General features: G+C 35.5%; 1 protein-coding gene across 4 annotated transcripts in view; it reads left to right on the forward strand.

Moving 5' to 3' along the window:
- Positions 1-26665, forward strand: part of LOC149180914 (shaggy-related protein kinase kappa-like) — a 228951-nt gene that overhangs the window by 25033 nt on the left and 177253 nt on the right. The window lies entirely within an intron of this gene.

Genomic DNA, 26665 nt, shown 5'->3' on the forward strand with positions numbered 1-26665 from the left:
AGTAATAGCTTAAGTGAAAAATGAGTAACATAGATAGAGGATAACACATGTTTGACTATGAATTTTTAGCAGAGAATCATGCCACTAAGACATGGTAAGACAACCTGAAAGATAATGACTTAAGGTGATAATGATCCTAAAAATTACAAACTTAAAATGACTTGTAAAGAAAGAAAATTATGCCTCAAAATTAACTCCTAGGTAATAATGGACCACGCATGACTATGATAATCCTCCAAAAGAAGAATTCACCAACACTCATTGATATAGATGACCCATAATTGCCTATAATTAGAGACGTAAAATGACTTACACAGAACATAAAGAATGACTTGAAAAATAATGACTCACAATTAATATTGGATCATAAATCCCTATTATACACTCGAAAAAGAATTCACCAACAAAAATTGAGGTAGTGATGCATAATATTTTATAAAATACAATCTTATACTCTTATAAAGCATGAAAATAATACATAGTAACAGATGACCTCTCTCGAATATATGCCAAAAAATGATAGCATAGATATCAAAGAATGCCATTTCTTTTGTGTATTTTTTAATTGTTAAAAAAGTGTAATCGCACACCCAATTATATTATAGAGGATGATGGTGCAAACATGTAATTATGCTCCTCGATATGAATCCTTTTCATAAAATATATTTATGAAATTCATAATAGCTTGTTAGCAAGTCACATACGAAAAACCAAAACATATGATTGGAATTTGGGCTAAACATTAGCTCTATTGTAGGAACATGAAAGATATAGAATACTAAAAATTATCTGCTAAATAAAAGAATGCATGAACTAGAAACCTTATGCTACTCTACCGACTCCCTATAACAAGAAATAATTCATCTATGGGAACTTTGACACTTGCCTACTAAAAAGACAAAACAAAATGAACAAAAACTTGTACTTGCGGATAAACTGACCAAGATGGCATGTTTTATTCCCCTTTATATGAACCATAAAGTAAGTGATATAGCCTTGACCCTTTTCTTCGAAGTATATGTTTTTATGACTTCCAAAAAACGTTACGAGCAACATGGATGTTAAGTTTACTGAAGGTTATTTTAATACTTTGGACAATCAATTAAATTTAGTAGTGGAGATTACCCATAGTTAAGTTGACAAATTGAAAAAGCTATGAGGTGTAGATTAGTTGGTTTGGGTGCGGTTTAGTCCTCATCAGGTCACTAGTTCAAATCTTATGGGGAGGAGTTCAGGGTGGGAGTCACCTATGGGGTTAAGATGCGCTCGTGAGGTGTTCAGGCTTGACTAAGCTTTGCACAATCCTAGCAACAGCATCCCACTTGTGGGCAGAGTGTTCTTCCATCCAACATTGGGGCTGGCCATGGCCTAGGCTCAACCTAGCTGGAAAAAAAAAGTAAAATAGACAAAGAAAAAAGACAAACGACAAATTGAAATTAAATCAAATTATGGAGAATATGCTGAGACCATGTCACTAGAAAATGCTTTATGGTAAGAAAGACTAACATATGTGGACAACCTCGACTTAACAAACAACTTGACGCCTGCTTAATTCTATCATTTTGACCTTGCAAATTTTGCAGGGAAAATTCTTAGTTTAGATGCTTCAGAAATGTATGAAAAAATTAAGAAATCACAAAAATAGTATAGAAAGAGCAAAAACTAGAGCAAAGTCATATTGATACTAGCGCTGAAATCACCATTACTTTCAATACTAGAATTTAAATATTACTCCAGAATGATTCCCTGATGTTTCCTTCACATTTCTTTGTTTTCATATCCCTTTTAATTTATGTGACTATTTTTCATTGCATTAAAAATTTGAAATACAGAAAGCCACCAAATCTCAAAATGACGACCAATTTTGAAATTTAAATAACCATGACTTTTTCAGTTTCAAATTTCGCGAGTTACAGCCAAGCTAAAATACCCATTAAACATGAAATGAAAAATTTTCAAGCTACAGAAAACAGGTGGGCAGGATAACATAAAAGTAAAAAGGGTTGTTCCATGCTCTAGATATGGTTCTCCATCCTAGATTTTTAAGTATAATAAATAGAGGAACACATTTGAAGTGAAGATCTTGCATTATTGGCATCCAAAAATAGAGCAATTTCACATTAACTAAAAGGAAGGAGTTTTCACCTTAATGCCATTTAGGATTTTTGAGGCTTGATCTATATTGCATTCTGATTGATGCAATATTGCATTTAAATTGGACCCCCTCCTCCTCCCCACCTATTGCAATCATCTCTTAGTTCTTGTTCTTTTTTTTGAGAAATCTTTGCTTGGATAGTTTTCCTCGCTGGGTAAGTTGTTTGCATAATATCACAAATATTTATACCTTTTATTTTCCAAAGAAAATCTCACAAGGTCCCCCTTTCTTCCCTACAATATTTGGATAGAGCGTAGCTGAACTGCTAGCTATAATAGCTGCTGGTAACTTCTAGGGACTAAACCGGATTTGAACCTGTGACTGATGGCGTTCTCATTGGCAACATGCCTTGGGTGGATCACAAATAACTCTACCTATCTCTTTGAATCGCCTTTTATTTTTGGCATTAGTTACTCTTGTTCAAAAATTAGTTTAGATCATTCTCCATTGTGCTTGATTGTTAAAATTGAGAAACATAGCACAGATGACCTGGAGATTTTGTGGTGAATTTTAGAGACATGGTGATAATTTTTACATTATATTTACAAATGTGAAATCTTTAATCCATGCTGATATAGTGGATTGACCTTGTGGCTAAGGTTAATTGAGATATCTCTATCCATATGTTCAAACTTATAGGCAATAAAATACATGACAAATAAATTTTGCAAGCAATATACTAGTTCATGGTATTTTTTGTTAGAGAAATGCATCATATATTACCTCATTGGAACAAATAGTTACATCATGGAACAAAGAGGATTACAATAATCTAGCAGCGAAGTTATAAGGAAATTCCCTTTGTAAAAAAGTTATAAATGTGAGCATGTGAACCTGGGCCCTAATAGGAAGGGAGTTTGCATGTTTAGAGGAAATAAATGAATTTGAATTTAGCAAGCAAAATATTAAAGAGCTCAATCCCTTTGGGCTAAAGAGGGGACGGGTCCTCATGACAAGAAGCTTTATATTGATTTTCCACAAAAAGCCAATAACGAAAATTGAACTCTCTGCCATAAAGATTTGTAGTTGTCTCTAAATATCCAAGTGTCCCATAGGAGAGGATGTTTTCAGAAAAGCAAGACAATAAACAAATAGGTAAGTTCAACTTGTAACAATGCCCAAAAGGTCTTAACAAATGAGTATTTCCAAAAGACATGCCTCTATTGTTTCATGCCTACCATAAAGTGTAACATTGTGACACCAAATTTATGGCGCTTGGTGTTTGTTACTCAGATTTACATCGGGGTAGCCCTATATTTTTTTCCAAATTGTCTTAGCATCTCAGTTGATCTTGTACACATTTTTTGAGATGACGTTTGAGCCTAGTGTTCGATGATCAACTGTATCTTAAAGAGACCTTTATGATTTATCATGATGAGCCAAATGTTGTGATTATGTAACAATTGTATTTTCACTAGACTAGCTTAGTGATTTATGTAAAATTAAGTTTTGTTTTTTGTTTTTTGTTTTCCACTTAGGTGAGTTCTCTAGACCCTTGTGGTTGGTCATGACCTGTCCTTTTTAAATTTGATTTCAAGGCGAGTCCTATCCTTATGGCTCATTCTAACCTTCTTATAGAGATCATTTATGGTCGATTGGGGTGTGCAAGGCTGTTCGCACTATTGTGACACATTACTTAGAGTTCCTCTAGTTTTTTTTTTTTTACTTTACTCTTTGTAAAGGCTATGTCATGTTATTGTAAGGTTTTTATACCTAGAAACACACTTCCCCTTTAGCCTAAGCATGAATCTATGAATGTATGTCATACTTTTTCCTAGGTGATTATTTGTTGAGCACTTTTGGGTTATTTGGCCCTTGAGATTAATGAGAAGCACATTCACATGGAGCATTTTTCCCATTTTACATATTTTTATGCACTTGGACGATGGATTGGCCTGCCCTTGAACACCTAACCTTCAATGGGGTCACTTTTTTTATATGATGGACTATGAGAGGATGACACATCAACCCCATTGGAGTGCTGCACTATTATTCACACATTTAGAGGCTTATGTCACCTTTCTTGAGAAGTTGTCCATCTTTTGATGAGGCTGCAGTGTCTTCCTTGGAAGTTGAGCTTGTTTTGACTCCTCATTCCTTAGATGTGATCATTGACATGCTTTGAGGAGTTAGTTTTACCTTGGAGGGCTCACTTTGGGGCTGTTGGAGCATTTTGAGATGAGCCGTCCATCTTCTTGGTGCCACACATGCCACCTTGGATGTCTTGCATGCCTAGCTATTTCATCTTTTGAGGGGTCATCCTCACTTGAGGGAGGTTGTTAGATCGCACTCCTCGATTAGAGGCTAGACATTGGAGCTTTGACCTAGCCTTTTCCTCATTTTGATGAAGATGTCGTCCCTCCATCGAGACTATTGTACATGTGGCATAACCACTTCACATCTTCTATGTATTGTTGACCTTCTCCTCCTTAGGTAGTTAAAGGACAATGGTTTTTTATGATCTCCTAGGCTAGATCTGGGGTTTTAACCTAGGATAATATTATCTTATTCATAGGGGTTTTCAACCTAAAACTCTATTCAAGAGGCTCCCCTCCTTGGCTATTTTATTGTTGTTGGAATATTTGAGACAACACTTGTCAAATATCAAGCATTAAGGCTATTTTGGGGTGTCATTTAAGGCTTTTCTTTCATGTGTGGCTGAATGTTTTGGTTCTTTAAGCTTGAAGTGGTGTGGATTCTTTTACATGGCAAAGGCCGATGACTTGATCCATTTGAAGGGTCTATCTACTACTTGGAGGGAGTTTAGTCTGGCAACACCTATTTTCCCCTTTTCTATCTTTTCTGGGGTTAATAATTTGCTTGATATATCTTTGGAATACTTGCAAGCATGTTGATTCCAATTCTAGGGTAAATTCAAGTAGTTGGTTAAAGGAGCATCCTTTGGAGCCCTTGTGAAAGATCCACATTCATTTCCAGCAATATTAGGGTGGATCTTGTGAGCTTCCATGCTTCAGTTCCAGCTCCAGTTACATCAGAAAATATCCCTCTAAGATGGTTCTTGAACCAATTGGACCTAGGGTTTTATTTGGCATTGGTTTCTTTCTTCAACCACCATACAAAAATCCTAAAAATCCTTTATTTTCTTTGTTTATTGAAATATAACATAAATTTTTGAATATCATTTATTGTATTTCAAATTCAGGTCTCGTCATTTTGCATAGCTAAAAGTAATTTCATAGATTTGTTTCATTTGAATCACCATTCCAGAATTTGTTTAGTCTCACTCATAAAACCCTAATTATGATTATTCCCAAGTTGTTAATTCAAGTTTATATCCTGTACTTGTGTTATTAGTTAGCATATAAGAAATCAGATTTGTGAGTTAATCTGCTGAGCTTAATTTTGCATCAATTGCATGGGTTTAACAAGTGATTTTTGCCACTTGTGTAAATATGGAAAATGCCCTAAATAATATCACGAGTCTAGATTTGATTCGTAGGTCCATTTGATTATGAATTGGTTTACCTAAGTTGGATCTAGTCGATGTATACATGGTTTTATAAATGCTGGAAATGACTTGTGTGAAGCATCGTATCTAAGATTTCTCTTAGTGTTAAATCCTTTTACTTTCAAGGTCATATCTTATATTGGGGATTTATCTCATTTATGTTTCACAAAGTAAACCTGTGCATCACATAGTTATTATTGTTAAAATTTACTTGTTAAGTCTTGTGTTCTCGAATAATTATATCTTTTAGACTTAGTCATATCCATAACATACTTAGGGATACCCCACTTGGTGTTTAGAGAGTTGTCCAAAAGTGAAGAGGAGAACTATACTAAAATGACAATGGTAGTTAGCCTAAGGTTACCTCAAGGTTGCATCTATGGATTATGGTTTTTCCACTCAGATTGAGTTGAAGAGGTGACAATGTCGAAAACCAAGTCTTGGTGAAGCACAAGCCACCCCCATAATTTGTTCTTGAAATTGAGATTTTTAAATGGTTTGACACCAATTCAACCAATGTGCTACAGGATTCCTCATCCCCCAACTTTGTGTGAGACAATGTTTGAGGTTTGCCTTACAAGGTCATAAAGATTTATTTCCACATAAATATAGAATTGTTTCCCACTATTCCATGTCTAATCCCTTTGTAATAAACTTGACCTAGACCTATAGAATTCCATTTAAAACTGTAACTTCAAGGATGATACTATAGAGGGCATTATAAACAATTCTATCTAAACAATTTAATCTCTATTAAGATCACACCAAGTATGCCATTATTAGTGCTTGTGAATCTAGATTATTGCTCAAGAGAAGCATTTTAGGGCCAATTTTTTTTGCTGAAAAATATAGTCTAGAGACAAAGTTGACGTTGGTAGGCTGAAATGTGTAAATAGGTCTCGATGCCGATCCAAGCATCTTGAGGTCCATGATGACTGTCCATCAAACTGCCATGTGAGAAAACTAGATACTATATACGAGTCTAGATCCATCATAACTTTGGATTTACCAACCACTGAAAGGGATCAAATATCTTTTCACTCTAAAAGAGATTTGCACCTCAAGAGATTTGATCCCTCTAGGCGCTAGGTTTTATATTTAGAATGAAAATATTTATTAAGATAATTTATTATTTTATTAAGTTTAATCAAATCATTTTAAATTAAAATATATTTATAAATTAAAATAAAAGTTAATTTGGAATAAATATAAATGAATTTAATTTAATTGAACATCTCCGGTTGCCATTTTAATTTTGTAAAATTTTAATTTCAAAATTTTGTAAAAGTCCCATATTAGAAATAAAATTTAAACAATAGAAAAAGCTATAAAAATTAAATTCAGTTCAAGAAAATGAAAATGTTGCTGGAGATGATTTTGGAATATACGTTTGCCATTATGATGATTTTTATTTATCATTTATTTTCATTGTATAATGTTATATAAATTTATTTATTATTTTATTAATTTTAATCAAATAATTTTAAACTAAAATATATTAATAAATTCAAATAAAAGTTAATTTGAAAAAATATAAAAGAATTGAATTGAATTTAACTTCTCTTACCGGAAAGGCTGATTTACATTACTAGCTAACACAAAGATGGTATTGGTTGAAGTTAGAGGCCTAGACCCTTTGCTTCTTGGAAAACCAAAATAAAATTTCAAATTATTCTCTCCTCAACGATATGCTCTCGCTAGTGTAAATGGAGAGCACATTTGGGTGCAAAAAACAATTATTGAATATTGCAATCACATCCAATCTATATATTTAATTAGATACTTATTTCAGTTCCATTTATGATGTCTGAATCTTTATAGATATAAATTTAGAGGATTTATGTCAATTGTGAAATTTCTTATACCAATTTGACGAGTCTTCGTAATGCCAACAATAAATGTTTCAATGTTTTTATAATTTATTTAAAATTTCATTCAAAAATATTAAGTCCACAATAAAATTTCCATATCATGAACCGCCTCTCCTATACATAAAGTCTTATTATGAAAAAGCCCTAGATGCAAATAGAGAAATTTTTTTATATGTAATTTTTTAATTATACAAAATTTAGATTAGTTTATGATACTATCATCAAACTTATGGAAAACCAACTACTTAAAACAACAACTTTTCTAGAAGGAGATCCATAGACCTTTAAGCTATGGATTTTAGTTGTCTATTGCAACTTCAAACCACCAATTTTCTCTTGGCAGATAATATCATCGTAAGACTTCCTTTTAGGAGTCGAAATTCCAAGCCCTATTCCTTGACGATCGACTACCTCAGCTTGGAGATCTCGAGCTTCAATTAATGAGAAGGAACCCTCAATGTAATAGGCTTCCTTTGATCCCCTGGTTTTTTGTCCTAGGATTGGTAACTCAAATGAGATTTGTTGAATCTTGAGGGCATGGGTTGACAAAACCCGAAGTCAAAAAACAACTAATGTTTACATGACACAAGATGATGGTTGTTGTAAATCCTATGAAATTTGATGCCTCTAAATAGGTTACATTATGGAAAAATTCCATGGGAAGAATCATGGGTTAAGAATACCATGGGAAAAATCACCTATTGTCACAACCTGGAGCTAAACAAACCATAAATGGTAAGTTGACTAATTTACCTCAATTTTATTTTAATTATTAATTTCATTTTTTAAATTTAATTAATTAATTTCTTATTTAAATGTAATTTAACGGAGTCAAAATGTTTAACAGAATAGGATAGGACATTACAACATGAATTTTATACCTTTAAAATTTAAATAGACTACATTAAAGAAGAATACCATGGGAAAATCCATGGGTTCTTACTACTTGGAGCCAAAAATCTACTAATAGTAAATTGACTAATTTACCTCAATTTTATTTTAATTATTAATTTCATTTTTTATTTTTTATTTTATTTTATTTTTTTAATTTTTTATTGTTATGTAATTTAACTGGGTCAAAATGTTTCATAGGACATGGCATGACATTACAATATCTCTTCCATACTGGGTTGGAGAGTGCCTCTCCACGCAATCATGCAACCCACATCCTTTTAAATGGAAATGAATCTAAAAGCTTTAAGGACTTAACATTTATAATTATTTCATTTATCTTAAAGGGCCTTTAATTCTGTGAATATGGTGAGTATGTTGACTTTAGTGATAGAATAAAAGTTTCCAAAGAGCAACCCTCTCCTTTGATTGTACTACTCATTTATTGACAAGAGCAACTTCCTGAGTTCTTATGTCAGATAAGCTTAATCCCTCTCGATCTTTTGGTAAAGTGCAAATATCCCAAGCCACCAAAGGGATCCTTTTCACCCATGTTCCTTGCCCCAAAGAAAATGAACCTTCTCCATTTTTTAATAAGTTTCCTAAGAATGGAAAAGACAATGTGGCTTGGTCCAAGAGTTATATCAACAATTGTAAGCTTCTTGGCAAGTGAAGGATTGAGATGACTCCAACGTGGAAGTTGTTTTTCAAATTGGGCGGTCATTGACTTCCATTGATCAATGAGAGAGTTGCATAGCAAAAGGAATGCCCAAATAATGAAGAATCTCCATAGGTTTTATAATCTTCCATTTTTAACTCAACTAATCATGGGGATCATCTTGGCTAGTAAAAAAGACCTCTATTTTTTCCGTGCTAATAGTTGCTTTAGGAGCTCTTGAAAATGTGTCAAAGCAAAGAATGGCACTCTCCATAGGTTATTGAGTCAATTCATGCATTAAAGCCAAGTCATTTGCAAAATGGACATTGACAAGTTGGTTGCCACAATGTAAAGAAATTCCTTCGATTTATTCTTCCACCCTAGTTGTCTCCAACAAATGATCTAGAACATTGACTATAATCGCATACATATGAGTAAGACGACAACCTCTCCAAATAGATTGTTGTAGAAGAATAGGATAAAAAAGTACACCATTCACACTTATCATTACTAAAGGTTGCAAGAAGAGAGCTTCCATTAACCTATGATAGAAGGAACCAAACTCCAACTAATCCAACATCTCAAGGCTGAAATCTCATTCAACCTTGTCATGTGTCTTATCAAAATCGATTTTAGAAAAAAAGAGCCTTTAATCAACGCTTTTTGTTGATGTTTGTAGCATCAAATAGGAATTCTGCATAGGTCTAGTGTCAGATGTGTGCAATTCATCCAAAAATGTCTTTTCTATTTTGTAATTCGCTTTAACTAAAGTTAATCATTAAAATGAAGAGCCTTTTTATTAGGGTGTTGCCCAATGTCTAGAAAAATGTAAATTATTTACATGAGTGATTTAGATGTGATCTTCATTGTTGATTGAGATTTAATCTCAACATCAATCTCATTGAGAGATTAGGGTTATGGATACTTTAGATGTAATCTTCATTGTTGATTGAGATTTAATCTCAACATCAATCTCATTGAGAGATTAGGGTTATGGATACTTGGTCATTTACTCGATGTTATAAAAGAAAGACAAAGTGAAAGAAAAGACATACAAAGAGCATTAGAAAAACACAAGTGAGAGAGTGATAAAGTATTTTCACTCAACGTTCAAATTGAAAGGAGAAAAGAGGACACCATGTGAGCGACAAAAGGAGATTATCCTAGTACACAACATGTGCATATGCAATTTTAGGAGTTCATACAACCTAAAAAAAGAGAAGGGCAACCATACAAATTTTTGGGAAAGATTTGAACAGAAGTAGGAATGTTTTTACAACAGGTTTTGGTAGGGTCATACAGGTTGTATGGTGCAGAAACAGGCAGGTTTTGCTGTAATTTTTTCTTATTATATTAGGGGTTACTTTCCTAGCTTGGGAGTCCTTGTAAGCTTAGAGTAATTTTAATGAAAAGCTAATATTTGAAGGGTGAAAATTTTTGTGTGCATCTTGGAGATTATAAGCTGAAGAATTCAATCTAAATTAATTTTTCAGTAAGGAAATCATAGGGAACTATTTGATCTAGGTTTGTCGAAATGGAGATTGTTCAATTTCCAAGTAGTTACAACACTAGATTTGAAAGCCACAACAATGTATTCAAAGGTTACTGCGACAAATCTAAAGGTTACTGCAACATATATGAAGGCTACAATAACAGATTTGAAGGTTACAATAATGAATCTGAAGGCTACAAAACAGTAGATCTGTGTTTACGATAGGCAGATCTTGCAAAACCAAGATTCCAATAGATAGATCTAGTGTAGGTTTGGGTATACAACAAGCAAATTGTATAGATTTGAGTGACCAACAAATAAATCTAGTGTAGACTTGGATATACAACGAGCAAAGATTGCAGATTTGAGTGACCAACAAATAGATCTAGTGTGGATCTAGGTTTACAACAAGCAAATATTGCAGATCTAAGTGACCAAATCACAAATCTATTGCAGATTTGGGTATACAATAGGAAGATCTAGTAGATTTGGGGACCAACAAATATTTTCTACTGGGTACCTGAAGGACTAAGCACATTTTCAGGGCAGTTTTGTTTAAATCTAGAAGATGGAGGCAACTAGTCTTAGGTTTGAAGACAGATTGGATGGAGCTTCAAACTTCTTGCCTTGGGAAGTAAGAGTTGCTTTGATTTTGAAGGAAATGATCTTTGGGAGATTGTTGACAAAGTAGTTTCTTCAACAACAAATCCGCAATGATTGGTAGCTCACGAGTAGGAGATTAGAGCCATGTGGCTTTCAAATTGATTATTGATAAAGTTGGTTTACCCCGTATACACATCGACTACATCATGGCATGTGCCACATCGGCGAATTTGGTTGTGTTGATCAATGGTTTGCCAACAGATTTCTTTTGGATCTCTAGAGGTTTGTGTCAAGGATGTGTGCTGTCACCATTACTGTTTCTATTGGTCATTGATGGGCTTATCAGAGGAATCAGAGTGGCTAAGGAGGTAGGTAAGATTATCAGTTGTAGAGTTACGAGAAATATATCAATCTCACATCTTATGTTCGTTGATGATGTACTTTGCTTTGGTGAATCTAAGATCTCAGAATGGCAGATTTTTCATCAAATCATTGCCAAATTTGGGAAAGCCTCAATTTACTTGTTGATGGTTCAATTAGATGCTTGGGGGCTTTCTGTTTCTAAGGGAGGCGATGTTTGCATGAGAACGTGGCCCTTGTTAGTTAGACAAGGAAGGCCAAAGGAAAGGGTTCTGGTAAAGGAAGAGTAATGTCTCATCCTAACATCTGGGGAAGAAGAGAGACTTGAGTAAATTCAAGTGTTTCGTATGTCATAAGCATGGTCACTATGCATCATTGTGTCTAGAGAGGAAGAAGGGTGGAGAGAAGTTGTTAATAGTAGGAGGTAGCAGCCTCAATTGAAACTTAAATGAGTGAGTTTACTGTGACAATTGGGAAGGATTTCTCATTTGTTTCCTACCTTTCTACTAGGACAATTTCTAGGAGTGCATGGTACATGGACAGTGGTGCATCTTGCCATATGACATCACCATAGGAGTTGTTTACTGGTTTGATGGAGCAGGACTCAGGTGTACATGTACAACTTGGTAATGATGCCACGTATGGAATAAAAGGAGTTGGGGCAATTTTGTTTTAGCTTGAGTCAGGTAACTCGTTGGAATTGAAGAATATGTTGTATGTTCTAGGGCTTAAGAAGAACTTGCTTTCAGTACCGGGCATGGAAGGCCAGGGCTTGGCCAAGGAGTTCCAGAAAGGGCCAACACTTATTAGACTAGGAGGATCTAGTCTTGACACAACTTAGGTTATTGGGTTTAGAGAGGGCAATTGTACAGGTTAGTGGGTGAGCCTATTCGAGCCTTGGTTCGTATCACTGACAACTTGTGTGTGAGTTGTGGCACAGGAGGATGAGGCACCTAAATTATAGGGTGTTGTTGATTTTGATGGATATTGTCACTAGTCTTCCAGATTTCAATATTGAGCAACATGGGGTATGCAAGGGGTGTGCAATTGCAAAGCATGCCAAGGTTGCTTTTCCAAGAACAATTTTGGATACAAGGAGATTTTGGATTTGATACATTTGAATGTATGGCCGATGTTAGTATTATTAGTAAAGGGAGGCATGTATTGCATTTCTTTTATTGATGACTTCTCTACAAAGACATGGATCTACTTCATGTAGACCAAGGATGCCATCTTCAATTAGTTTTAACGGTTCAAAACTATTTTGGAGAACCAGACAAGGAAGTAGATCAAGGTCTTGAGGTCGAACAATGGAAGTGAGTATATATCTAATGATTTCAAGAATTTCTGCAAAAAGGCATGAATTAAGAGGGAGTTAACACTATCTTAAAACCCACAACACAATGGGGTTGTGGAGAGAAAGAGCATGTCAATCATAGGGGCTACGAAGGCCATGATCCATGATCAAGATTTACCCATGTTTCTTTAGGTAGAGGCATGTAATACGACGGTCTACATCTAGAATAGGAGACCTCATAGGATCATGGAGGACATGTTAAGAATAAACATGAGTGAGACAAGACAAGCAAATGGGTGGAAAGGGCCTTAATGCCATTGTATTACACATTGTATTCATCCCATGTTATGAATTTATAATACATCAATTTGACATTCTAGATCTAGACCTAGATCTCACTGACAACTCATTAGTATATCATGACAACACTTCATCAAGATATGGTTTCAGACTTTGTATTTGTCTACGGACTCATAATCTAATGTTCCCACCCTTAATCACAAGTCTGAGTAATTGTACAACCTTTGTACCAATAACTTTTGTCATTGTCAATCTAAAATAGCTGAATTGAGCTTCAATCAAGATTTGTTTGGAAAATCGCTAAAATTTGAATATCCAGAAGTGAACAAATGTTATGTTTGAACATTTTCGTTGAATAATTAAAATGATTGTAGACTTTTTGTTGAGGAGACCAATTGCCATGATGGAATTCCCAATTGTTGACTGAATGTTGATTGAAATTTTATTGATAAAACTTTGAAGCTTGAAGCCCGATGTTCGATATACCCCCCTATCAAGTGCAAGGTGAAAAATTTGTTGAAAGGATCCAAGTTGGAGCTTTGGATTCCATCTTTAGTTGATTTGGTACTGGTGGTTTCTAGCTTACCACCAACCATCTTCCATTAAATTGGTGGTTTTTTTGGTTGACTACAAACCATCTTTAATTGTTATGGTGGTTTTTGGCTTTCCACTCACTATTTTCAGTTGAATAATGTAGTTTTTTTTTTGGATAACCACTAACCAATTTTACTTCATCAATTTGTTGAAGAAAGTGTAACTAGGTTCGGTCTTCATAATGACATGATCTTTGTAAATGATGAAATAAAAGAAATAAAATTATTTTTGTATGCCTTGTTACATGGGTGTCATGAGCAAGAGGTTTATTTGTTAGTGGCTCCCATTGAGAGCCTTAGGATTTATTATTAAATCAAAGAGTCAATGTCATGTATGAAGAAGCTCTTCTTGAGCCTATGTTTAAATGTATACAAGTCTAAAAGCCCTCCAAAGACAAGCACAATCCCTCTTGAAGAAGTCGGCCTCAAAAATAGCTAAAGTAGTCAAGTCGGCTCACATATGGAGACACACCTGTTCAGCATGACAAGTCAGCTTATTTATGATGAGCAACCACTATATATATGTGGCTAGGGTCACCACAGAAAGATAGATTTCGGACAAGCATCTCTGTGGTTTTTGGATGGGTACAGAGATGAAGTCTCGACCTCCTTGCAGTCTTGAAGATCTTTGTCTCGGCATACCAAACGCAGTCACAGTCTCGACTTATGTGTGATGTGGAGGATCTAGGTGATCTCACAGTGATACCCTCTCGGCATACACTCTAGACATAGTCACAGTCTTGGTATAGTTGTGATGAGGAGGATCTCGGTGTGGCATACATCCTAGACACAGTCATGACCTCGGCATAGTTGTAATCATGATCTCAGTCATGATCTTGATGAAGACGTAAGTTACAAGGTCAAGATCATGATGAAGACCTCGGTACAACTCTCATATATATATATATATATATATATATGGAGATCTCATTGTTGTGATGAAGATCTCGGTGAAGATGCAACAATGGTGCAACAGTGATGAAGATCTCGGTGAAGGTGCAGCAAGGGTGCAACAGTAATAAAGATCTCGGTGGTGCAGTAGTGAAGGCCTCAGTGATACAACAATGATGACTTTAGTAGTAGTGATGATGATCTCAACAATGACGAAGAAGAGGATTGGTGTCTTGGTCTTGGAGTGGCTACTAGGTCAAGGGTCTTGGTATTCGTCAACTGGAATCTCTATAAGAAGAATTTGTGTAGATTTTCCTTTCAAAGAGTGAGAGGTTTTAGCCTTGGCAGAGAGCCAACATCTTGTGTTCTTGTCTCCTTTGTTTTGGTAACTATTTGATGAAGTAAGAAAACACTCTCTAATAACAACAAGAGAAGACTGTGCTAATAATTAAAAGTAAAAAGTACCTCACAAGTAGTTATCATCGTAAGAAGAATCTTATTACTCTGATTGCCCTAGATTCTTCAGCACAATTTACTCACCCCCTTAAAGGTGTATGAAAGTTTATTTTTATCATTGTTTTCATCCCCTTGAAGTGTGGATAGTACCATCATTGACTTCAAAGAACATATAGAATTGGATTTGGGTCATGACCAAAATCATCTAGAATAATTGCTTGATAGTTTTTTTCTTTTTCTATTTTTTTGTGTTGTTATCTCTATCTTGATTGGGTAGTGAGACTAATGTAATTGTTTTACCTCTTGATTCCATCTCCAAGAATTTTCCATCCATAATTAAGTATCTTCTTAACCCACTTATGCTTTCAACATTTTTTCTAAGAAGTGATTTGTCTTCCCACAATGAAGATAAGGATGACGATAAAAACACCGACTTTCGATGTGACAAATTCTTTGACAATGTTGGCATTTGTTTTCAAAATTTCGCACATCTTAAAGAAATCCCGCACTCAGAAACTGAACTAGTTTGGAATAATCCAGAATATGCAATTTGTTTCCTTTGTCATATCCCAAGCCATGTAGATTTATGTTGAATGATATCTCTTTCCAAGCTTGAACAAACATCTTAGAAAAATCTTGATGATGTTCTTTTGCTTCTTCACATTTTCTTTTGCTATTGCTGTTGTCGTCATGTTGTGCTTGTGACTCATCTTCATTCCTTGTTTCCTTCATTAATTCACTGAATGATTCTATTAGGTCTTCTCTCACAATGTGCATCAATCGTTTACAATATTTCATCTGTTTCACATGCTACATCAAACTTTTGGATAAGATCTTCTATATCATATGTTGCATTGATCTTCTCTAACAACTCTATGTCACCACTTGCATCAACATTCTGGATGAGTTCATTTGTAATACAAATTGCATTAGCTTTTTGTATGAGGACCTTTATGTCACAAATTGTGTCTATCTTAGCTGTAGATTTTGCATCAAGCATATAATCAATTTAATCTTTCTTTTCTTTTAATTTTATCTAAAGTGCATCAATCAATTGATCCTTCATGTGCATATCACTTTGAAAACTATTTTCTAACTTCAATGTATCAACCATTTGATCAATTATGATTTGTTTGTTATGTAAGTTTCACTCAAGTACTTCAATTTAATTTTGCACTTCATGGTTGTACTCTTGGAAATCCTTGATTTCTTGAGATGCGTTTTGTAAATTTTTTTCTCCTTTACCCATTTTTCACTTGACACTCACTTGAACTCACTCACTTGATTAGCTCTTTTATCTCATGCTCGCTTGATTTTTATGTTACTTGAGGGTGTCAGGTACAATTGGTCATGCACCCTAAAGTGTGATTAAAATGACTTGAATTTTGATGACAATGATTGATTCACTTGACCTCCGGAACTAGACACAATTATTACATGAACAATTGTCCTTAGACCTCCTTATTCAATTTTTTGACTGGATCGAGGATTTCATCACCATAGCAATAAATCTTCTTGTTCATTTTGCATGATTAGAATGGTATTTCCCTTTCACATGAAGAAATGTCATCCTTTGTCTCTTGCCAACAAAACTTATATCTCCTTTCTTTTTAAGGTTATAATAATATGAATAATCTTCTTTTTATAAAATATGAGTAACATCTTCTTTTTTTTGGCAATTAAAAATCTCCCAACTTTGCAAAATGTCTCAACTTTCTCTTTCAAATGATCATAAAATCTTAATTGAAAAATCTATCAACTTTATATCTAACTCACCGCTTATCCTAAGATTTAATATTTGTTGCTTTCAAAGTTAAGAAATAAATAAATAACTATATTACCCTTTTCATGTGGATTTGGTTATCACATAGATTGTGGATTGCTATGGAGACAAATCATTGGTAAATCAACTGTTGGTGTAGATTGATTGACATTTATTCTTATCCACTCATAATGCAATCAAGCACACGGGCCTCATTTTGATGTGTGGTTTTTGTTGCTCTGGTTATTCATGGCCCACAAGCTTCTTCACTTGGATGGTGGTGGATATACATGGCCCACAATCCTTTAAGAGGAACAAAAATTTAACAGTGCATGCGAGATGGAAAGGGCCTCACTACCGATGATGCACAATTTGTGCACTCCCTTTCTGTCTTAAGTTGAATCTATTCCAAAACCTCAAGAGGATTACGTAGAGCCAAGGATACCCAAATTAGGAATCAAATCCAAAACAATAATTTTGGATTTAAAATTTTCAAAGTAAAAAACAATGTTGATAAAATCGTCGATTTTTCAGCGATGTCTCGAAAAATTGCGATTTTCTCAACTAGTCGATTTTTTGGCCTGAAAAAATCATGGTTTTTTTTTTTTTTCCCAAATTTTCCCTCTTTTTTTTTGATTTTGAAAAAATGAATATATTTTGTATTTTTAATATGTGCCTTTGTTTGGTGATTTTTGCTGATTTTTTCATCGATGTTTCTGAGAAGATGTTTTTTGGACCCTTGCTGATTTTTCAACACTAGTTGAAAATGACCCTGAAAAGCTCAAGATTTAAAATTGCAGTGACCCTGAGAATAAAACTTGTAAAGCTGTATTTGTAACCCATAAAAAATAACTAAACTATGCCTTGTACTTTATGCAATAAATGTCTACTTTATTAAAAAATTGATAATAAGCACCAAATTCTAAGATGCAACGAAAATAGAAACAATTTGGAAAGGTTTTCCTTTTAATGCATATCATGCTTTCGACTCCAATGTGTGTTTGTCTTTCGCTGCTCAAAACTCGATATGTGGGCGGGTGCATCAAACCTTAATAATTAGAGTAAATACACGATGAGCAAAGGCACATGAACAAAGCCAAAATTTGTTGAAATGATGCCAAGACTAGTCACAATCTGACTTTGGATCACATTAAATCTAGATCGAGGCGATGTATATAGGAGGAGGCACACATACATAAAAACTGTTAGAAATATGATTATATTGAGAAGGGAGGGGGTAAATCGGTATAATGGCTAATTTTAACCAATCAAAACAATTCAATGCATATATAATATCAATCACATCAACAACAAAAAAAATATACTAGATATATATAAAAACTTCTTTTATTATTGAATGATCTTGTAGGCACCAACCTACTGTTTCATTCATTTATCAGTGCCAACCAAAAAGAGGCACTGACCCCTAGAAATGTTTTACTAGCACCATTCAGAAGGTAAAACCCTAGTCTAGTCTTGCTTCAACTTAGGGACTTGTTTGAGCGTTTCGTGAGCCTTTGTCATGTTGAAAATGACTGGTTGAAACCCTTTCCCTTTGCCTTGACCTTTGGTCATCCCAACACTCAACCAATCAAGCAAGCCCTAGTTCATGTGCTTCTAACCCTAGGCCTCTATAAAAAGAGCGAGTTGCCTCTTGGAGCCCTTATCCTTAATTGTGCCTTTCTTGTAGAAGGTCTCATTGAGTCACCTTGTACCCTAACCCTAGAATATTCGTTAGGTGACCTTCTCACATACTAGGATTCCTCCCATTGGTGAAAATCCGTAAAGGGTAGGGGTTTTTTGTTATGAAACCAGCTCACAAAAAGATAGAAAAGATAGATGAATGCCTTATAAATAAGACTCTTCGAGGGGGCAACCTCCTTTACATTACACAAATGAACAATGCTTGGATGATTTAAATGACAAAACCTCCTTTCTATATATAGGAGTCTAAGGAGTCACAATATAACCAAGCTGACCTAACAATAATAATATAAAGGCACAAAAATAACAATAGTGGGATTCTATGGGGCACAATAATAACAATATGGGGACAATAGGGGCACAACACTAACAATAAGGGATACAATGACAATAGTAATGGGGGAATCACTAGTATTATAGGGCCCTAACATGCCCCTCTCCTTCAAAAAAGTGTTATCCTCAACGCTTGAGTAGTTCTGGGTGCTTCTGTATAAAATTCTCATCCTCCCATGTGGAATCTTCAATGGGTAAGTTCTTCCACTTGATGAGATACTCTGAAATTGATAGATTTCGTAGTTGTCGAGTTCTTGTTTCTTTGACTGCTTCAGGTTCCAATATGATTTTTCCTTCCTCATCAAGTTTTGGCGATATTGTTTGAACTCGAATCTTGTCACCTATAACCTTCTTTAAGCATGAAACATGGAAAACTGGGTGCACTCGGGAAGTTGCAGGAAGCTCCAATTTGTATGCCATAATACCTATTTTTTGCAACACCTTGTACGGACCATAATACTTTGGTGATAATTTATTATCCTTCTTAGCTTGCTTGAGGGACATTTGTTTATATGGTTGTAGCCATAGGAATACCCAATCACCTACATCAAAACTTCTTTCGCTGCGATGTTGATCTGCTTGCTGTTTCATTCTATTCTGCGCCAAGGTGAGGTTATCCTTTAAGAGTTGGAGAACTTGTTGCTGATGCTCAATGTGATCTTCCACTGCTTGAACCTTAGAATTTTCTCTTAAATATGATTTGACGGATGGTGGATGATATCCATAAAGTGCCATAAATGGGGTCATTTTTGTTGCAGTATGGAAGGAATTGTTATACCACCATTCAGCCAGAGGCAACCATTTGACCCATTGTGTCTGTTTATCAGATACAAAGCAAAGAGATATCCTTCCAAACATTTGTTTTCTATCTCAGTTTGCCCATCAGATTGAGGATGATAAGCTATGAGCTAATTGAGTACCAAGACAAGAAAATAATTCTGTCCAAAAATTTCCAGTGAAAATGGGATCTCTGTCGCTTACAGTAATCTTTGGGTTTCCATGTAGCTTTTGAATTGTTTCCATAAATGCAGTAGAAATTGTACTCGCTTTAAATGGATGAGATAATGCACAAAAGTGTGCATACTTGGTAAGTCTGTCAACTACCACCATGATAACACTCTTTCTTTCGGACTTAGGTAAACTTGTGATAAAATCCATTGAAACCTCCTCCCAACGTTGGCTTGGAATGGATAAAGGTTGTAATAGTCCTAGGATCGGTCTTGTTTCAACTTTATTTTGTTGGCAAACCAAACATTCCACGACTAACTTTCGAATATCCAATTTGAGGCCATCCCAAAAAAAATCCTTCTTAACCCTGTGGTAGGTTTTTAGAAATCCTGAGTGCCCTCCTAAGGGAGAGGCGTGCAATTCCATAAGAATCTTTTGTTTGAGTTGGGAATTATTACATAGGTATAATTGATCCTTGTACCACAACAAATCATTTTTCCAGCTAAATGTATCAGATGTACTGGGATCTTGTTGTATCTTTTGAATGAGTGCCCACACTTCCTCATCATTCTTCCATTCATCCCTTGCTTTGTTTATCCAATCTGGTTGGATAATAGAAATGGCGCAAAGAAATGCTTCCACATCCTCATCTTTTCTTGAGAGTGCATCTGCCACAACATTTTGCTTCCTTTTTTTGTAGATGATTTCAAAGTCATAGCCCAACATCTTTGTGACCCATTTTTGCTGCTCTTCTGAAGATAATCTTTGTTCTAAAAAGTATTTAAGACTATCATGATCTGTTTTTATCTTGAAGTGTTTTCCCATTAGGTAGGTTCGCCATTTTTTAAGTGCATGTAGTATTGCCAACATTTCCTTCTCATAAATAGCTTTGTGTAAATACTTTCCTTTGATTGGATGACTTTCGAAAGCAATGGTCTTTCTTCTTGCATTAAAACCGCACCAATTCTATTTCTTGAGGCATCACATTCCACAATAAAGGTTTTTGTGAAGTGCGGTGTAGCTAAGACTAGTGCCTGGCACATTGCCTCTTTAAGATGTTCAAAGGCCTTCGTTGCTTCTGGAGTCCATGAGAATGAATCTTTCTTCAATAATGTTGTTACAGGTGCTGCTATTCCCCCATAATTCTTAAAAAACTTGCGATAATACCCTGTCAACCTGAGAAATCCTCGTAGATGCTTTATGGATATGGGGATTTTCCATTCCTTAATGGTTTTAATTTTGCTAGGGTCTACCTTAACACTTTCATGAGATACAGTGTGACCCAGATATTCCACCTCTTGTACCCCAAAGAAACATTTGGAGATTTTTGCATATAATTGTTTCTCCTCCAATAGTTTGAGCACCATGTCAACATGTTGGACATGATCCTTCCAAGACTTGCTGTAGATTAGTATATCATCAAAAAATACTAACACAAATTTTCTAAGGAAGGGTTTGAAAATGGAATTCATCAAACCTTGAAACGTAGAAGGTGCATTAGTAAGGCCAAAAGGCATGACCAAAAATTCATAATGACCCTCATGAGTTCTAAATGTTGTTTTTGGAATGTCTTTAGTCTTCATTCTGATTTGATGATATCTTGAATGAAGATCCAACTTGGTGAAGTAAATTGATCCATACAATTCATCCAATAATTCATCAATGACAGGAATGGGAAATTTATCTTTAACAGTGATCTTGTTGCGCTCCCTATAATCTGGACACATGTGCCATGATCCATCCTTCTTGTGAACCAATACTACTGGAGCAGAGAAAGAACTTTGACTAGGTTGAATTATACCAGCCTCTAGCATTTCTGCAACCATACGTTCAATTTCACTCTTTTGGACATAGGGATATCTGTAAGGCCTGATGTTTGGAGGAACACTTCCTGGAATCAAATTAATAGCATGATCATGATCACGAATAGGTGGGAGGCCTTTGGGAGTCTCAAATACCTTGGAATGATTGTCCAAGGCTTTTTGGAGATCTGGAGAAATGGACGATTTCGATGTGAGAACCTCTAGTGAACCTAATTGTGCAATTATGCCTCGTTGTTGTTTCTTTAGAAGCTTTGTCATTCTGTTAGAGCTAATTATCTTTCCCGGTTTCCCTGCAATACCCCTTAATTCAACTTCCTTTCCTTCTGAAGAGAATTTCATGAAAAGTTATTGAAAATTAAAAGCTATTGTACCCAAGGATTGTAGCCATTGGACTCCTAGTACAACATCAACACCACCCATTGGAATGGAAAGCATTGGGCTATTCAATACATATTCTCCCATGGATAGCTTGATATTATGGCACTTTCCTAAGCAATTTATGGTTCCTCCACTTGCAACCATCACTTGACACTCTGGTGCTGGATATAGGAAGTAATTCAATTCCTTGGCTATCTTACAATGAATAAAATTATGGGTACTTCCCGAATCAATCAACACTATTACCTTTTTCTTCTTGATATGCCCTTCTATCTTGATAGTTTGAGGAGTGGTAATTCCAGCCAATGCATTACAAGATATGGTCGGATTCATTTCTTCCTTTTTTAGGGTTTGTTCCTAGTGTATATCCTCTTCTTTTGACGTTTCTTGTTCATTTTCTTCCTCCTCTTCACAATCTATGTAAAAAAATTTCTTCTCGGCACACTTATGACCTTTAGTGTATTTGCTATCACAACTATAACAAAGCCCTTTTGCTCTTTTTCTTCCAATTGTTGTGGTGTCAACCTTGTAGGTTGTGGATTGCTAGGGGCAGCGACACTTCCATCTTTATGATTGTGAGTGGTAGGCTTCCTTGTTGACATAATTTTACTTTCCATTTTTCTTGCCAACCTGAATGCCTTCTCCAATGAATTTGGTTCTCCAAGGCGAACCTCATGTTGGATGTTATCTTTTAAAGTCCCTATGAATACATCAATCCTATGCTCCTCTGGAATATCTTTTACCCTTATATTCAATTTTTGGAAGTCCTCAATGTGCTTCATCATACCCTTTTGTTTTAGATTTATCAATTGGCTAAAAACGTTTCTTTTTGTATCTTCATAATGTGCTATCATTTCATCTGTAAAAATAGCCCAAGTGACAATTTGTTCACGAGAGCAAAGCCATCGATACCATACAAACTGATTTGGTTCCAAATATAAAGTTGCAATGCATACCTTTTGTGTGTTTTGCACATTATGGAGATCGAAAAATTGCTCCATCTGTAGTATCCATGTTCCGTGATCCTTGCCATCAAACTTCCTCATATCGATCTTTGGAACATGGTGGTTCTTCGATCCAACGTTAGAGTCTATGAAATCATGATTAACATTTATTTTGTTCTCATCACGAGTTTCCTTTACTGCCCGTTCGCCATTACTAAGCATTTCTTGTAGAAACTTTGTCAAATCTGTCTTCAAATATTCCATCCCTGTCTTCGAATTGTCCATCTTAGTTTCCATGACGTCCATTTTAGCTTCCACGCTGTCCATCTTAGCTTCCACGTCATTCATCTTAGCTTCTACGCCTTTCTTTAAACCATCCATCTTAGCTTCCACGCCTTTCTTTAAACCATGATTCTTAGCTTCCACGCCATACATCTTAGCTTTTACGTCTTTCTTTAAACCATCCATCTTAGCTTCTGTTACTTTTTGTGCGAGTAACATTTGTTGCACTTGGTCTTGTAATTTTGATATATCATGTTGCATTTGTTCCTCTTCTTCATGAGTCGTGCTAGAGCTTTCAGGTTGCTTACTAGGTGTTTCCATTTTCTTTCTTCAGGGCATCAATTACTGATAATAATTCTTCACTATGCCCTTTGGATTCCTTCAAACTAATTTTTCAAACCAAGCTTATGCAAAAATTTAAAAAAAACTACACCTTTTTTTTTTCCACTTTGTAGGAGCTTGATGTTGAATATGATGTATTTCGGTAATTTTGGATCTCCAAGGTCTGAAATTTCTTCATGCGGTAACTCTCTGAGTAATATTTCTAACTTCGCAAGTATGATCAAGATTGGATTCTCCAATGAAGAGTTATGCCAAATCTCCCACGATGACCTGAGTATAGACTTGTTCAGTAGAGCGAACTTGTACGACGTGTCGCAGGTCCCTGTTTCAACCTTAGGTTCTGAAAATGGTACCCCAAAAACTACAGTTCGTCCTCTTTCTGTAACTTCTTACGAAAATTCAATCTGATGCTCTAAGAGAAAGTTATGACGATTTTCCCAAGGTGACCTGTTTGGCATGTAATTCGAGGGTCTGCAAAAACCCTAACTTCCTCAGATTATATCTCCTAAAATATAGCAATACAGGATCTGAAATTTGGACCCAAGGTTCAGCACAATTTTCTCTCAAATGGGGTTTCTTTTTTTTTGCTTCTGAAACGTTGCAGAAAAAAAGTTATAGCGAAAATGCCACGATGACCTGTTTGGAGCAGCAAAACGCTAGAATCCAAAGCTATGAAACCAGCTCACAAAAAGATAGAAAGGATAGATGAACGCCTTAGAAATAAGCCTCTTCGACGGGGCAACCTCCTTTACATTACACAAATGAACAATTCTTGGATGATTCAAATGACAAATCCTCCTTTCTATATATAGGAGTCTAAGGGGTCAGAATATAACCAAGCCGACCTAACAATAATAATATAAAGGCACAAAAATAACAATAGTGGGATTCTACAGGGCACAATAATAACAATATGGGGACAATAGGGGCACAACAATAACAATAAGGGATATAATGACAATAGTAATGGAGGAATCACTAGTATTATAGAGCCTTAACAGTTCTGGCTATGGTGATAGTGGGCCACTACCCGTTGTTTTCCCTTGGTCTAGTGATAGCCTTGTAGGTTACCCCTCTCTAATGCTTGCTAGATTTTGCAGCAACATGCACCAAACTGAAATGCTTGTTAGATCCCTTCTTTGTATAACCAGCTCTGTTTTTATCACAACTCTTGTATGCTGCTCCTTTATATTGCTTGTCACTGCCTGTTTTATGTCTTTCAATTTTGCATACAATATCGATTTGTCTGTTTAGACCTCATCCCCAAACTCTTCCTTGGTCACATGTCTACCATAGACTTCATTATCAGACCTATTATGTTGGCACAAAACTTCATTCAACTTATCTATTCCTTCTCACTCTTTGCACAACAAAAACATCACAACTGTACCAACGACTCCTTGGAACCTCAGGGGCTTAACTTTAGTTACATGAAACCACACGACGTGACTTGGTTTAAACACGTGTTCCACTAAATCTGGATCTAAGTCCACTCACATGGAATGAGTAATTGATCACCTGGATCATTTGACTTCTCAGATTACTTTTAACTTCAGCTCTAGAGGCTTCAACATTATCCCATACGACCGGGTGCAGGGACCATTTGACATGACCATAGTCTTAAAGTATGAGCTCTTGATATTTGGGAATTCGAGTCCTCCTTAAGTCACACACCTGCTTGAGGCTCGGATGAACTGAAGCCCAGATACATCTTAATGACTTCTATACGAAATCATAACCATAGAACATTGTCTAATTTGCCTTCGCAATTGAATTTGGATCCAGGTATTATCGTTAGCAGCAAACATTACCTACCCCCGGATATTCGTATGGTCGGATATCTTTTACCTCCACACAGTACCTTGTTGGACCAAAACTTTGACCAAATCCTTCATTTTTGTTCGAATCTAGATTCGGGTATTGAGCTTATGCGTGTTGATTTTTATAGTATTTCTGAGAAGCTGATAATTACTTCTAATTATGTTGATCTTCTTTTAATTTTCAGTATATTATTAAGCAATTACACTTCATAAATTCAATGATACAAGAATAGTAGAACAATATAGATCACGATTCACAAAGAAAGACCAGATTTACCTTGGGGAAAACCCACAAAGGGGAAAAACACAACAAAACTTGGTCAAACCCTCTAAGTCAAGCATCCCAAACTGATCCAATACTTCGCTCTGCTAATCTGACCTAGAATTTCAGCCTTCCTGCAGCTGCCAGAATCCCAGAAATTTCGGCCCCTACAACTGCCCAAAATTTCGCCGCCCTACAATAGAAATTGCCGAGAAAATATGAACGAGAGAGAGAGAGAGAGACCTTCCATACATGCGAGTTACGAGAGAGAGAGAAGATGATTTCATCCTTATTTTCATCCTCCTTGTTCTTCTTATCCTTCTCTTGCTTGCCCAGAAACTTGCTTGAGGAGAGATGCGAATTGTTGTGGAGAGAATGAGGTCAAACTGCCTTTATATAGTGATATGTTGGGTTGAATGGGTGTGACTGTGCCTAGGGTTGACTTGACTTAGAGGGAAGTCGACTTGACCAACTTGGAGCCAAAATTTCAATTTCAAAAATTCAAAGTTTCTTCTTTTAAAAGTCGCAATGGGACTTTGACTCAAAATATATATTTATTTTGACTCTAGCATTTAAAATATGCTTTACAATAAACAATACAAATACGTTAAGGGCCAAATATACATTATGAAGACCGACGATGGTTACAAAATTCAACAATCCCTTTTAACTAGGGAGGTATTCATAATCACTGTCATAGGTGTTCTCAAGTTGACATATTTCTCTATGTAAAAGGTTATAACAAAATCATTACCATAATTTGGTCACCAACTGTGACACGTGGTAAATCAATCAACTACCATAATCTGGTTGGCAACTATTGGCACATGGTAAAACAACAACAGCAACAAGTTACCATAATCTACTCAACAATTGTTGACACATGGTGTATCTTTAGCATCTACTAGTCACCATGATTTTTAGTAGGCGCCTCATGGTACATTGACTAGTCCTAATTTACCATCATCTGGTCAACAACTGTGACTCATTGTAAAACCTTAGGGACACTCTCAATCCATATGAGTAATTTG

This window comes from Pinus tabuliformis, chromosome 3_2 (genome assembly GCF_031772625.1).
Source record: "Pinus tabuliformis cultivar Carrire ecotype Pingquan chromosome 3_2, CPIR1, whole genome shotgun sequence".
In the NCBI taxonomy this organism is placed as follows: Eukaryota; Viridiplantae; Streptophyta; class Pinopsida; order Pinales; family Pinaceae; genus Pinus; species Pinus tabuliformis.